At 43.4% G+C, this 12,076-nt stretch overlaps 1 protein-coding gene across 2 annotated transcripts in view; it reads left to right on the forward strand.

The window, feature by feature from the left end:
* Ttc39b (tetratricopeptide repeat domain 39B) overlaps positions 1–12,076 on the forward strand; it is a 99,329-nt gene that overhangs the window by 28,090 nt on the left and 59,163 nt on the right. Inside the window, exon 1 of one of the 2 annotated variants that reach the window (XM_076934718.1) lies at positions 8,557–8,821. The exons of the other annotated variant lie outside the window; for it this stretch is intronic. The gene's annotated coding sequence lies outside the window, so the exon portion shown is untranslated. Of the gene's footprint in view, positions 1–8,556; positions 8,822–12,076 lie in introns of those variants that run through there. 2 annotated transcript variants of the gene reach the window in all.

A 12,076-nucleotide genomic window follows, 5' to 3' on the forward strand; every position in this document is an offset into this window, starting at 1 on the left:
ATGCTTTGGGCTGGGAATGCAGCCAAGTTGGGAAGAGTGTGCTTAGGACATGTAAAGCCTCGAGGTTTATCCCCGCAGTCAGTAAACTAGCAGTGGTGGTGCAAATTTGTATTTTCAGTACTTAAGAAGACTAAGTTCAAGATAAATCCTTGGCCATGTAGCAAGCTTGAGACTAGCCTAGGCTCCATGAAAAGCTATCTTGAAAAAAAAAAGTCTTTGGGGCAAGAGAGATAGTTGTGAATAAGGACATTTGCCACCAAGCCTGATAACCTGAGTTCATTCACCAGGAACCACACTCCTGAAAGTTGTCCTGGACATGCTTGTCTGTTGAGGCCCACATTCTGCCTCAATACTTTGCCTCAACACTTTTGGGGCTAAGTGCTCTGGTCAAGAGAGAGTGTGGCTCTTGGGGCAAGAGACTCGAAGAATGGAGACAAGACAGGGTGTGATTCAGTCTCTTCTATTTTCTCAAGTCTCTCCTTTATTGAGTCTCTTCTTGAAGGGAATTCTGAGGTATTTATATACACAAGCAGGAGAACACAGGTGAAAACATTTTACCACGTGCACCATACAGCTGAGGTCACTAAACAGCAAAACAAGCTATGTGGGATAAACAATATATTTATCAGAGTGTGCTTCAGCTGTTATAGGCTTTTGACAACCAAGTCTTTCATCAGGGTATATGGTTCCAGATGGCTGCAAAGTTGATCTAGCCGCTTTCTACTAAAGTCGGCTCCCAACACTTGTCTACAAGCATATAACAGTGGGTGTAGAAAGGACATGGGGCTGTTGATATAAGTGCTGTTGAATGGCTGCAGACTCCTGGCTTTGAGTAGTAGGGAATGGAGTAGGCATTTGGGGGCTTCTCCCTCTTGGATTGACTTTTCCTCATAACCACAGTGGATAATGGGACAGAGATCTGACCAAGCCAGCTCAGTCAGTCAACAGGTTCTCCAGGTCAGGAGCAAGGATTAAAAAGAAGAAAGACAATTAGACAACATTGTAGCATGACCCCAGCCAGTTCTGAGCCTGAGGCCAGTTTATTTTTCCCAATCTGCTTTTATACCATTTTAATTACATGCAAATAATAAGGTCAGTTCCAGGTCAAGGAACAAGCAGTACAGTAAACACAAATAGTCAAGGGACAAGCAAGACAATAAACAAAGTAACTGGTGGGTTTATCAGGATGATCAAGGTATCTGAGCCTATGTCCCTGTCCTAGCCCAGAATCAAGATTCTTGCCTGAAGCCTACTTCTTTGTTCTAGCCTAAAATTAGATTCCCACCTGAACTTACTTCCCTGTTATAGCCCAATGTCAAATTCCTGTCTGAAGCCCCCTTCCTTGTCCTGGCCCAAGATTCTTGCCAGGTGGCCCCAAAAGCTCTCCATAGAGATCTATCAGGAAAGTCAGTGGTTAATGAAAAATTTCTTATGGTAGTTAGAAAGAGTCTAGGGGGACGTAGCATATTTATCTTCAGACTGTTAGTGGGTTTAGTGTGTTTTCAGCAATGGTTTCTCATGCCATAGCACCCTGTCAAGAGTTGAATTAATCCTGATGCAGGAGTTTATAGGTGTTTCATGGAGTCCCAAGGATGCAGGAATGGTGATAGATGTGTTGATGGACAAGAACTTCTGAGAACCAGCCATGCTTGCAGAAGGTGAATTAGGTAGGTAGTTTTACCCAGGTGATTAGAAACTTACAATGGAAATAAATATTTTGTGGACACCTTTCCAGTCTTACACCTGGTCTTTTCAACCATAAGTTGTAGATGAGTATGGGATAACATAGGGCCATTCCCCCCCCCCCCCCCAATTTGGTGATTAATTGGTGGTAATGTGTTATTTTATCTATTTTAAGGTTTTAAGGGTGAATATTGGCAAATAATTGAAAGTATTTAACATTTTTTCATGTTGGCTTGGTTCAGCAGACACTCCTTCAGTGATGATGATCATGGTGGCTGCAGAGGTGAGCAGTGACTGGAAGTAAAGGAGCACATGAAATTCAGGCAGAGGGATTGGCTCCCATGGTGCCTTTAGTGACCCTGGGTCCAAGCGAAGAGCAAAAGCCTGCGTCTCTTTGTCTTTAAATGGGGAAGAGACAACTGGTCAAATGCACATTATTTTGTAAGGTCAGGGTGGTGGTTTGAATATGCTTGGCCCATGGGAAGTATTACTATTAGGAGGTGTGGCCTTGTTAGAGGAAGTGTGTCATTGTTTAGGTGAGCTTTGAGGATTCGGATTCGTCTTGTGCTTAAGCTTGGCCTAGTACGGAAGAGACCCTCCTCCTGGCTGCCTGCAGAAGAGAGTCTCTTTCTGGTTGCCTAAGGATCAAGATGTAGAACTCTTACCTTCTTCTCCAGTACCATGTCTGCCTGGACACTGTCATGCTTCCTACCACGATGATAATGGATTGAACCTCTGAAACTGTAAACCAACCCCAGTTAAATGGTGTCCTTTATAAACGCTACATTGGTCGTGGTGTCTCTTCACAGCAATGAAACCCTAACTAAGACAGGAAGTAGGCCCCCCATGAGCTTGGAGCCCTTATGCCCTAATTGCCCTCTAGAAGCCAGCCTTCTACCCTGGTGCCTGAGGATTAGGCTCCAACAGAGGAATTTTGGAGGCCCACAGATACTGAGACTGAAGCATACACTGTTGAGAAAATATACTCAAGAGAGAACATAAGGATTTGCAGCATATTAAAAAAAAAATTCCAGTCAAGAGATGGTTAAGTTGTTAAACTTAACTGTAAACTGCTCTTCCAGAGGACCTGGGTTCACTTCCCAACATCCACACAGCAGCTCAGAATCATCTGTAACTTCAGTGCCAAGTGCTCTAATGCCCTTCTGTGGGCACCAGATATACACGCAGCAAAACCCTAATGCACATAAAAATAAAAAGATTCCTGCCAGCACTGAGCACTTACCAAGCACAGGATAACTGCTGTGATTGTTCAAAGACTAACTAAAAGGGTCTTTAAATGTATGCTTTTTCACAAAATGACTTGTGGCTGGCTATGTTTGTCAACTCACATAGATAATTCACTAGCGCTCAATCTGATGATGCAAACACTATCGGGTGCTAAAGGAATCATTTCTGCCATTTCTCAACCATTGTCTGACTCAGCTCTTATTTGAGCTTTATGTAAATGGCCTGCCAATTAAGTGTTAGATAGTTCATTGCCTTTTAACTTCCACTGTCTTCCAGCTGCCTTCCCCTGACATGTTATCCATTTTCTTTTCTACCTTTGATAAATCAGTCACTTAAAATTACTAATACAACATTTAAAAGCAGATGATTGGGGATTTCATCCTTTGAAATGTGTCCCCATCACTATTTTGAGAGTTAATCAGTGTCTCTCTAACTCTTCCTCTCCCACCTCCTTCTTTCATTGTGCTCATAGAATAGCATGTATAGAACTCCTCAAAGACTCAGATACTGGGCTGAGCAGCATTTTTATGTGTGTAATTTAGTATTGTGTATCATATGCATGTAATAAGTCACTAGCGAATTAGGAAGTCACAGAGCTGAGAGCAGCTGAAGAGGTGGCAGGGAACTTACGTAACTTTCATTATTATGCAGTCACTTCATGGACGTGGAAGACAGCAGTTCTTAGCTGTAATCAGAATGGTCTGACTTTGCCTGCAGTGTCGATAGATGCCCTTCCAGCATTGTGTCCCACGTGTGTCAGGTAGAAGCTTTGGTTTCTATCTACTCTGGTGGACTTACCTGTGCTTTTGAGTACTTAATGAAAAGTTCTGCAGGTCAGAACCTCCCATTGATTAAAGGATTATTTGGCATTTAAAAACTGTGGGCCATCTAAAAGAAAATATGTCCAGAAGAATGTATGATTTGTGTAATTTTTGTAATAAAGTTAACCCCTTGTTTAGCTGTTTGAAGTGACACCTGTTCTTTCAATATGGCCTCTTGTGGCACCAGTACAGTGGTGCCATTTACAGACAGGTTGATCCTATATTTTCAACAGAGCGTAGTCACTAAAATAGTATATGGATGCTTTTCCACACAATTCCATGTAAGTAAATTATTTTCTAATACATACACCTTTACCCTGTGAAGTAACTGATTTGTAAGTATTTTGTTAACTTATAGATATAGAACAAGCTTCACAGATAAATGCCAGCCAGTGTTCAATAGATATTGAGAACGTACTACTGTTTTTATAGAACCATTATACCACCCAAGATGTGAGATATTTTGATTATTTTTATGCAGCCGCATAATGGCTCTAACATTAAAAAATATTTTTATAAAAGAAAAAAAATTCTACATTTAACAGACAAGAGAAAAGAACTTAATTTTGTATGTTTCCCCATTTCTGAGATTCCCTCTATCAGACCATGGATGAGAGATTACCTGCTTTGCATGGTGGGGGTGCTGGTACCACCTTTCTGCTCCTGCTCCAACTCCTCCTCCTCCTGCTCCTCCTCCTGCTCCTCCTCCTGCTCCTCTTCCTTATCCTCCTCTTCCTGCTTCTGTTCTTCCTCCTGTTCCTCCTCCTGCTCCTCCTCTTGTTCCTGCTCCTCCTCCTCCTTCACCAACTCTTCTCCCATATTAATTTTATGATTTTACAGGCTTAACATCTGTTGAGCACATTCTCTACATCATAAAGCTTTAAGCTAGTTTAGGGACCAAAGCTGGTGGCATATGGATAAAAAAAGTTATAGGAGCTGGGTGGTGGTGGCACACGCCTTTAATCCCAGCACTTGGGAGGCAGAGACAGGCAGATTTCTGAGTTCCAGGCCAGCCTGGTCTACAAAGTGAGTTCCAGGACAGCCAGGGCTACACAGAGAAACCCTGTCTCAAAAAAGCCACACACACACACACACACACACACACACACACACACACACACACACACACACACAAAGTTCTAGGAAGTCTCTAGGCTTCCCTTAGTTTCTGTTTGTTGTGTGATAAAATACATACTAAGGGAACTTACAAAAGAGTTTATTTTGGTACCCTTCCACAGGGGAAGTCCATAATAGTGCAAAAGGCATGGCAGCTGTAGCAGATAGCTGTCTGGTCATATCTTCAAACAGAAGCAGAAAAAAAAGAGAGTAAACTCTTAAAGCCCACCCCTACCCTAATCTCTTCAAACAGCACCGCCAGCTGGCTACTTTCTCCCTCAAACCACCACACCCTCCCTGACATCCTCCTCCAACCTAGTCCCGGCATCAGCACTGCTGGGGTGAAGGGTGCAAACACACATGCTTGTAATACCAGAGGAAAAATCCTAGGAAGTCTACTGTATAAACATTATGAGTAAACAGAGGCAAACGATTTTGTACTCATTGGTTAAAGAAGTATGTTTTACGTATGCCACCAATGGGGGGAAAAAAGAAGCATGCCACTTGCAACCATTCTGAGGAAATACTTATATAAGGCCATTTAAAGGAAAACTGAAGGCCGGGCCTGTATCTCAGTGATGGAGCGCTTACCTAGCCCTTGTGCAGGGCTCTGGGTTTAATTTCTAGTGTTCTCTCTCTCCTCCCTCCCTCCCTTTCTGCCCCCGCACCCCCTAAGCAGAGTCATCTAAACTCCATTTTAAGTTATCACACCTTTCAACGTTCTTAATCTTTAACCTTCCTCAGCTTCTGAGCATATCAGTTGGAGATGCTTAGAAACCTGTGTTCTCTGGCTGCTTAAAAGATTCCTGGAGTTATGTACATAGCCTACCTCTTAGAATTTTATAATTGTTATATTCTAATTGATTAAATGTATAAGAATTTATGCACATCAATTATTGTCACGAACCCCCCACGCTTGGGCACCAAACTGTTGCGCTTACTGGAGCCCGATGTTGGACGCCAAACTGTTGCAGCCCGTACTGCCCGTTCCGGTCCGAGGGTCAGGGTCTAGCGAGAGAGAGAGTGGGGATAAAGGGGAAGAGACGCGAAGAATGGAGACAAGACACAGATTCTGATCAAGTCTCGTTTATTGAAGGGAATTCGGAGCTATTTATAGGCTTTTGCCACGTGCCTTGTAGGCGCGTGGATACCACGTGCCTTGTAGGTGTTGATATGACGTAAGCCTTACAGGCGTCTATAGCGTGGACAGCACGTGCACCGCAATGCCTTGCAGGCGTGGATAGCACGTGTGCCTTACAGGCATGTATGGCGTAGATAGCACGTGGACAGCACGTGAACTGCATTGCCTTGTAGGCGTGACTACCATGTGCACCTTGCAGCTGGGGCCAGTAAACAGCAACACAAAATATGTGGGATATCAGAGTGTGCTTTAGCTGTTGTAGGCTATTGAAAACCAAATCTTTCGTCAGGGTATATGGTTCCAGATGGCTGCAAAGTTGATCTAGCCGCTTTCTGCTAAAGTCGGCTCCCAACAAATTATTCTCACATACATTATATTTACAAAATGTAGTTGAAATCTACATTTAAGTTTTGGTGTAGGAAAAAAAATATTAGTTGAAAGATTTTAATAATGATGACAGGTGAAGGTGTGAATTACACGGTACTGAGAATTTTGCAGTTGGATTGCTATGCTCCACCTCCCACGTTAACCTTCACAAGAGCAGGTTTCTAACGTGTTCTTTGGTGTCTGTAGTTCTTTTTGATAACATAGTATTGATTACATCTGATGAATATATAGCAGGAGAGTAGCAGTTGTGTTTGCTCTGCTCATCACACCATATAGTCCATAGTAGGTGCACAGATATATCAACTGTCATGTCATTATGTGTTCTAACTCTAGTGAGCATTTTTAGAAATCTGGGTGGTCGGGCCAACAAGATGGCTCAGTGGATAAAGGTGCTTGCTACAAATCCTGACTACCTTGAGCTCAGTCTTGGACCCACATGGTAGGAGAGAACTAACTCTTAAAGGTTGTCAGACCTTCATGTGCCCTGTGGCACTTGTGTCTTCCTCTTCCCCAACAAATAGTAAATAGATGTAGAATAAAAAGAAGTGCAGGTGGTTAGCCATAGGTCACATATATGGTCAAATAGTTATATTTCTTATGAAGAGATGCTATGTATCTAGGGAGAAAGGAAGCTGACCAGATATAGAAAGCTGATTCTGAGAACAGGTCATGATTGCTGGAAGAAGAGGAGATGGAGGTGCCTATAGGTTGGTCAGGACGCTGTAGACAATCACTCCTGAGTTTATACTCACACTGAGTAGAGCTGTTAGGGGTAACTTCCTTGGAGTCTTCTGTAAGTGACCCCAGTGAACTGATTTGGTCATCAAGCAAGACAAGACTGGAATGGTGTCTTTGTTTTGTCCTCAGTTTCTTCCCTGGGATGACTAGACATTTGTTCATGTCATCCCAGGAAAAGTCATGAATATGACGGTAATACAGACATTGCATGGAGAGCAATAGTATAAAAGGAGAAAACACAAGGTTGTTGAGTTGTGTCCATATGACAGGAAGGAGAGAATGTTCTAAGTTACAAATATTGGCAGTGATTATCTCTGGGTTATGGGCTTGTATCTGGTCTTAATCTTTTTTTTCTAGTTATTATTTATGATCTGGAAACACCAGCTTATTTTACTTGATAGTAACTTTTTTCTTTTCTGAGACAGTGTCTTATATAGCCTATGTTGTTCTGGAATTCATACAGTGGAGACTGACCTTAAAATCCTGATTCTCCTGCCTGCAAATCCCCAGTCAGGGATTACAGGTGTGTGACACCACATCCAGATACTACTTTTATAATCAGAAAAAAATAATGGGTCCCATAAGAAGACAGTTTCAGTTCCGATGTGAGCTGAGCTCTTGTTAGATGAAACCAAGTTACAGAAGGCCTTACTTCCCAGAGCCTTAGCTCTTCAAACCGAGACAGCCTAGGCCAGCTTCAGAATCTTGCTCATTTAGGCTCTCTGGAGTAGAGTTCTTTAAGGATGATGTTTTTGGTTTTGGATTAGCCAAATTCACTTCAAGAGCTGAGCTTGGTAACACATGCCTAAAAAAGCCAGCATTTGGGAAGAGGAGAGAGGCAGAAGGATCCTGAGTTCAGGCTAGCCTGGGCTACAGAGTAAGACTCCATGTCAATAATCAAAACACAAAGACAAAGCAACAACAACCAAAAAGCCACAACTCTAAACCCAAACACACTTGAAATAATATTTATCAGATGCCAACTTGAAATTGGCCTTTCCAGCAACCTTGATCTGACTGCCATGTGATAAGTGTTGGTCACTGAAATATCCCTGCTAGACTGAAAACTCTAGAGAAACCGATTTTTCCTTATTCCATGACCCTCAATTGTCTTTTAAGAAAGTCCATGGGTAAAAAAACATAAGTCATGTCTGGGAATAACAACCTGTTCTCACATTTTTCTTAAAATAAAGTAATTCCTGCTACTTCTTGATAGATGGAGAAATTCCTAGGTTAGGAGAGAAATCACCGAAGGTCCTACGGTTTTTATTAGCCCAGCCCATCTGTACCTGCCTTGCCTGCTCTTCTAGGATAATTAAACAGTGATGGATTAGGACTAGGCTGTGGCAGGGATTGGGGAAAAAAAATCTCCCAGCATCCCTTCCTGCGGAAGCAGCCGCCACAGTAGTGAGTGTAGCTGCCACTGTCACTGACAGGTCTTAAATTCACCCCTGCAGTGCTCCAGGAGGCTCCTGATGCAGCGGTAACTTCACTGCCAGGTCTGGCTATTGAAAGTCTCTTTGGAGACCTGGGAAAGAAGCAGACGTTGATGATTTCTGTTGGTTTTATATTAAGGAAGGACTCCTCTTTTAGTTGTTTTTTAAAAAAGATCTGGTAGAAGAGAGAGAAAGGCATCCTCACAGTGGAACCGTGTTCCTTCCTCTGAAGTTACAGCTGCCATAAGCTCGTGAGTATGTTGTATTTATTTAGCAGTTCCAGGGGGACATAATTACAAGGTCTTCTTTAAGTCTGTGAGGATTTATTTAAGGAAAGCTTTGGGTGGAAAAATCATACAGTTCGGTTTCATTAGAGACCTGCAGGTTTTGTTAGATGACATTGTCCTCTCAGCAGCTTCCTGTCAGGCTTGCCGGGTCTTCCCACGCCCCCTCCCTTTTTTTTTAATCTTCCTGAGGGTGAGTGCTGTAATTGCAGAAAGCCACATGTCTGTGTCTGTGCGCCTGCCTGTGCCGCAGAGGCTGTGGTCTTCCCAGTGCTTGGCTGGCTGACCATGGCTGGCTGACCGCTGCCTTGGCTAGCTGACCGATGCTGCAAGGTGTGCCCTGGGGCTCCCTGAGACTCCCACAGCAGAACAATGGCAGCGGGGGTGGGGGGGGTAGGCTCACTTGTGTTTGCTGTGTTTGTCTTAGGTCCTCTGCTGCCTTCTTCCTAGCATTTTGTCTTTCTATGGTAATTAAGGCTTTAAAGATGAATAAAGTGATGCTCATTCAGAAATAGCCCGTGCCCTGTATCCTAGACCTCCACCTCCTGCTGGGCGGTGTTGGCTTCAGCCTCCTCAGCAGATCAGAGCGGCTGTGAGTCCCCGGAAAGTGAGCCCTGCTTTATGACCTTTTTAAGTTGTGCACTGGAATCACTGCTGACTTGTATCTGTGTGACGCAGATCCTGAACTCAGAACTTCTGTCCTGAGTCATGGTGCCCCACTTTCCCTCTCTGGAATTCACCAGAGACTGCAACTGTTTCTTTGCTGGACTGGTGAATGCAACCTGAGCATCCTCTTAGCACAGGTTGATTTCAGATTCCTCTTGTGACCCCACACGTTCTTGATTGGGCTTTGTGAACATATCAGTTGGCCACTGATAGTCCACCCTGTGTCCTAAAACCAGGGTAAAGTGGGTTTTAGAAGTGATATATTCAGAGGTTGGTAGTCAAAATACTTTTAAACACCACCTGGTAGCAGTCATCTTTGTACATGTAATATGCCTGACTTAGGCTGACATAATATAGGAACTTTCCGAGTGCCAGTATTTGGTTGATTTCCTGCAGACTAAAAATAAATGAAGGATTTTTTAAAAAAAGAAAAAAAAATCTCTGCCACCTAGAGACCAAACATCTGTTGTTTTTATTTTTAAACATTTTGTCATACCTAAATGCAGCAACTTGAATTTAATTAGGAAGGGTTGTTAAATTTAGGACACTCTGCCTTTGAACTAGCAAAGAACATTCATTCATTCATTCATTCATTCATTTGTAAATGTTTGCATTAGTTGCTAAGCTTTTTTCAAGCCCTGGGGAGGTGATGCTGAAGAAAACACTGTATTTGGACTCCTGGAACAGATATTTCAAGCAGATAAAGGAGGCAGTTAAAAACTAATTACCAAGTTATTTCATTAGAGCTGTGGTGAGCTTTTCAGCTATGTAAACTACAGGCTACTTTTATGAGCAGCCTTATACGAGACACATAAATGATTGAAACTTGTGCTGCCCCAGATCTTTGGTCACAGAGCCTTTGAGTTCTTAGCTGGAGAGGGATGTTAGAAATCTCTTCATTGGTTCCATGGGCATGCAATAGACATGGTAAGTCTAGTGTTTAGATCAGAAAGAACTACTTTCTGCTTTGGTTGGTCCATTGGGGAAGGGAGGAAGGTTGGTCGTTATGTACATTCTGTGCTAGCATTTTCCAGTCTTAGGGAAGTCATAGAACTAGACCCTTCTTCAGAAGTCTCCTGTGCCAGGCCTAATGCCCTTCCTCCACTACTTCCCCTTTCTCCTCCTCTATTACTTTCTTTCATCCTCTTCTTTCCTTAAATTTATAGCAAGTATCCTGTCACAAATGAAGAAAATGACTCAGGTCAAACCCATTGCCCAGGGGCATCCAGGGTGCTGATTAGATTGACTTAGTGAAGCCCATGGCTCAGGGATATTCAGAGTGCTGATTGTAATGGCACAGTTTGTAAGCTGGTTAACCTGTGTTCCTTGGGGTGATTACATTGTGTCTCTTAGCTGGAGGTTGATTGGGGGGAGTCTCCCTGAATTTCCCCTCTGGTATAAGTTTCAGTGTGTTGCTGGATATCATGTACCATAAAAAGGAAGAAGTGATTACTTCCTTTGGCCCCAAGCCCAGATCTTCCATCATTTGCACTTGCTGTCTTGCTGGCTTCCATCCGTCCCTCCTTTTAGAGAGGCGAAGGCTGTGCATAGACGGACTGAGCTTCGGTGCTGGGCCAGGGAAAGACCTGCAAGAGGTTCATCTGAGAAAAGAAATGACCTTGGGAAGAAGCTAACATTTCTTACACTTCTTGTTCAGATTGCTGTCGAGTCCAGATAGCGGTCAACCTTAGCAGAGCTCCCAGAGTCCACAGCAATATGCCAGCTCCTGATGCAGTGATGAGGCAGAATGACTTCAACAGAGACATGCTAGCAGGTCTCCGTTGACCTGCCACAGTTTCTAGACGGCAACACTGCTTCTTGGTGGCAAGTGTGACAAAGACCTGGGAGCCCAGGGGATCTGTGAACACCACGTCCCCATGTAAGTTCCCTTTGTGCTTCCAGCTTGTCATGTACCTTCAACCCTGCAGCTTTGGCTAAGCTGGGTCTCTTCACCCTGCAGCTGAACAGTTCTTAGTTTAAACGCTAACAGTTTCTGCTGCTAGAGTTTGGTCTCTTAAAGCTTGAAGCTTCTTTGAACCTTGACTGCTGAGCTCATCCTAGGAATTGCCCACCCTCTGACACTCACATGTGTTTGCTGCCTCTGTACTGAAGGCATGAACACATTGGACAGGACAGGCCCGTGGGTGTTGGAGACTTTCCAGGCTGACACTCAGACATTAACCTAACTGCCATGTGGCCTTGGTGAGAGGTGACAAGTGCTGCTCTAATGAAGACTCTGTGCGTAGCATGTGGATTTGTGCAAATGTCACACATGGTTTTCTCTTCTTTTAATTTTTACTCAGTCCACAGGTGTGGACAGTCCTTAGTGACCATTCAGGTGGCACGAATGGATTTCTGTAGTGATTATGTTAGATTAGTGTACTATAGAATACATCATTTGAAATCATTACAGGTGACTGCACTTTAGAAGAAGACTATGGGGCTTAGAGTTGAATTTCACCTGTGATTGGGGTTGTGGCCATTATCTTATTAGACGGAGAGTAAGGCAGAATTTGAGCCTCTCAGTTACCCACAAACCAAGACCTAACACAAAAC

Source organism: Arvicanthis niloticus, chromosome 5 (genome assembly GCF_011762505.2).
Source record: "Arvicanthis niloticus isolate mArvNil1 chromosome 5, mArvNil1.pat.X, whole genome shotgun sequence".
NCBI lineage: Eukaryota > Metazoa > Chordata > Mammalia > Rodentia > Muridae > Arvicanthis > Arvicanthis niloticus.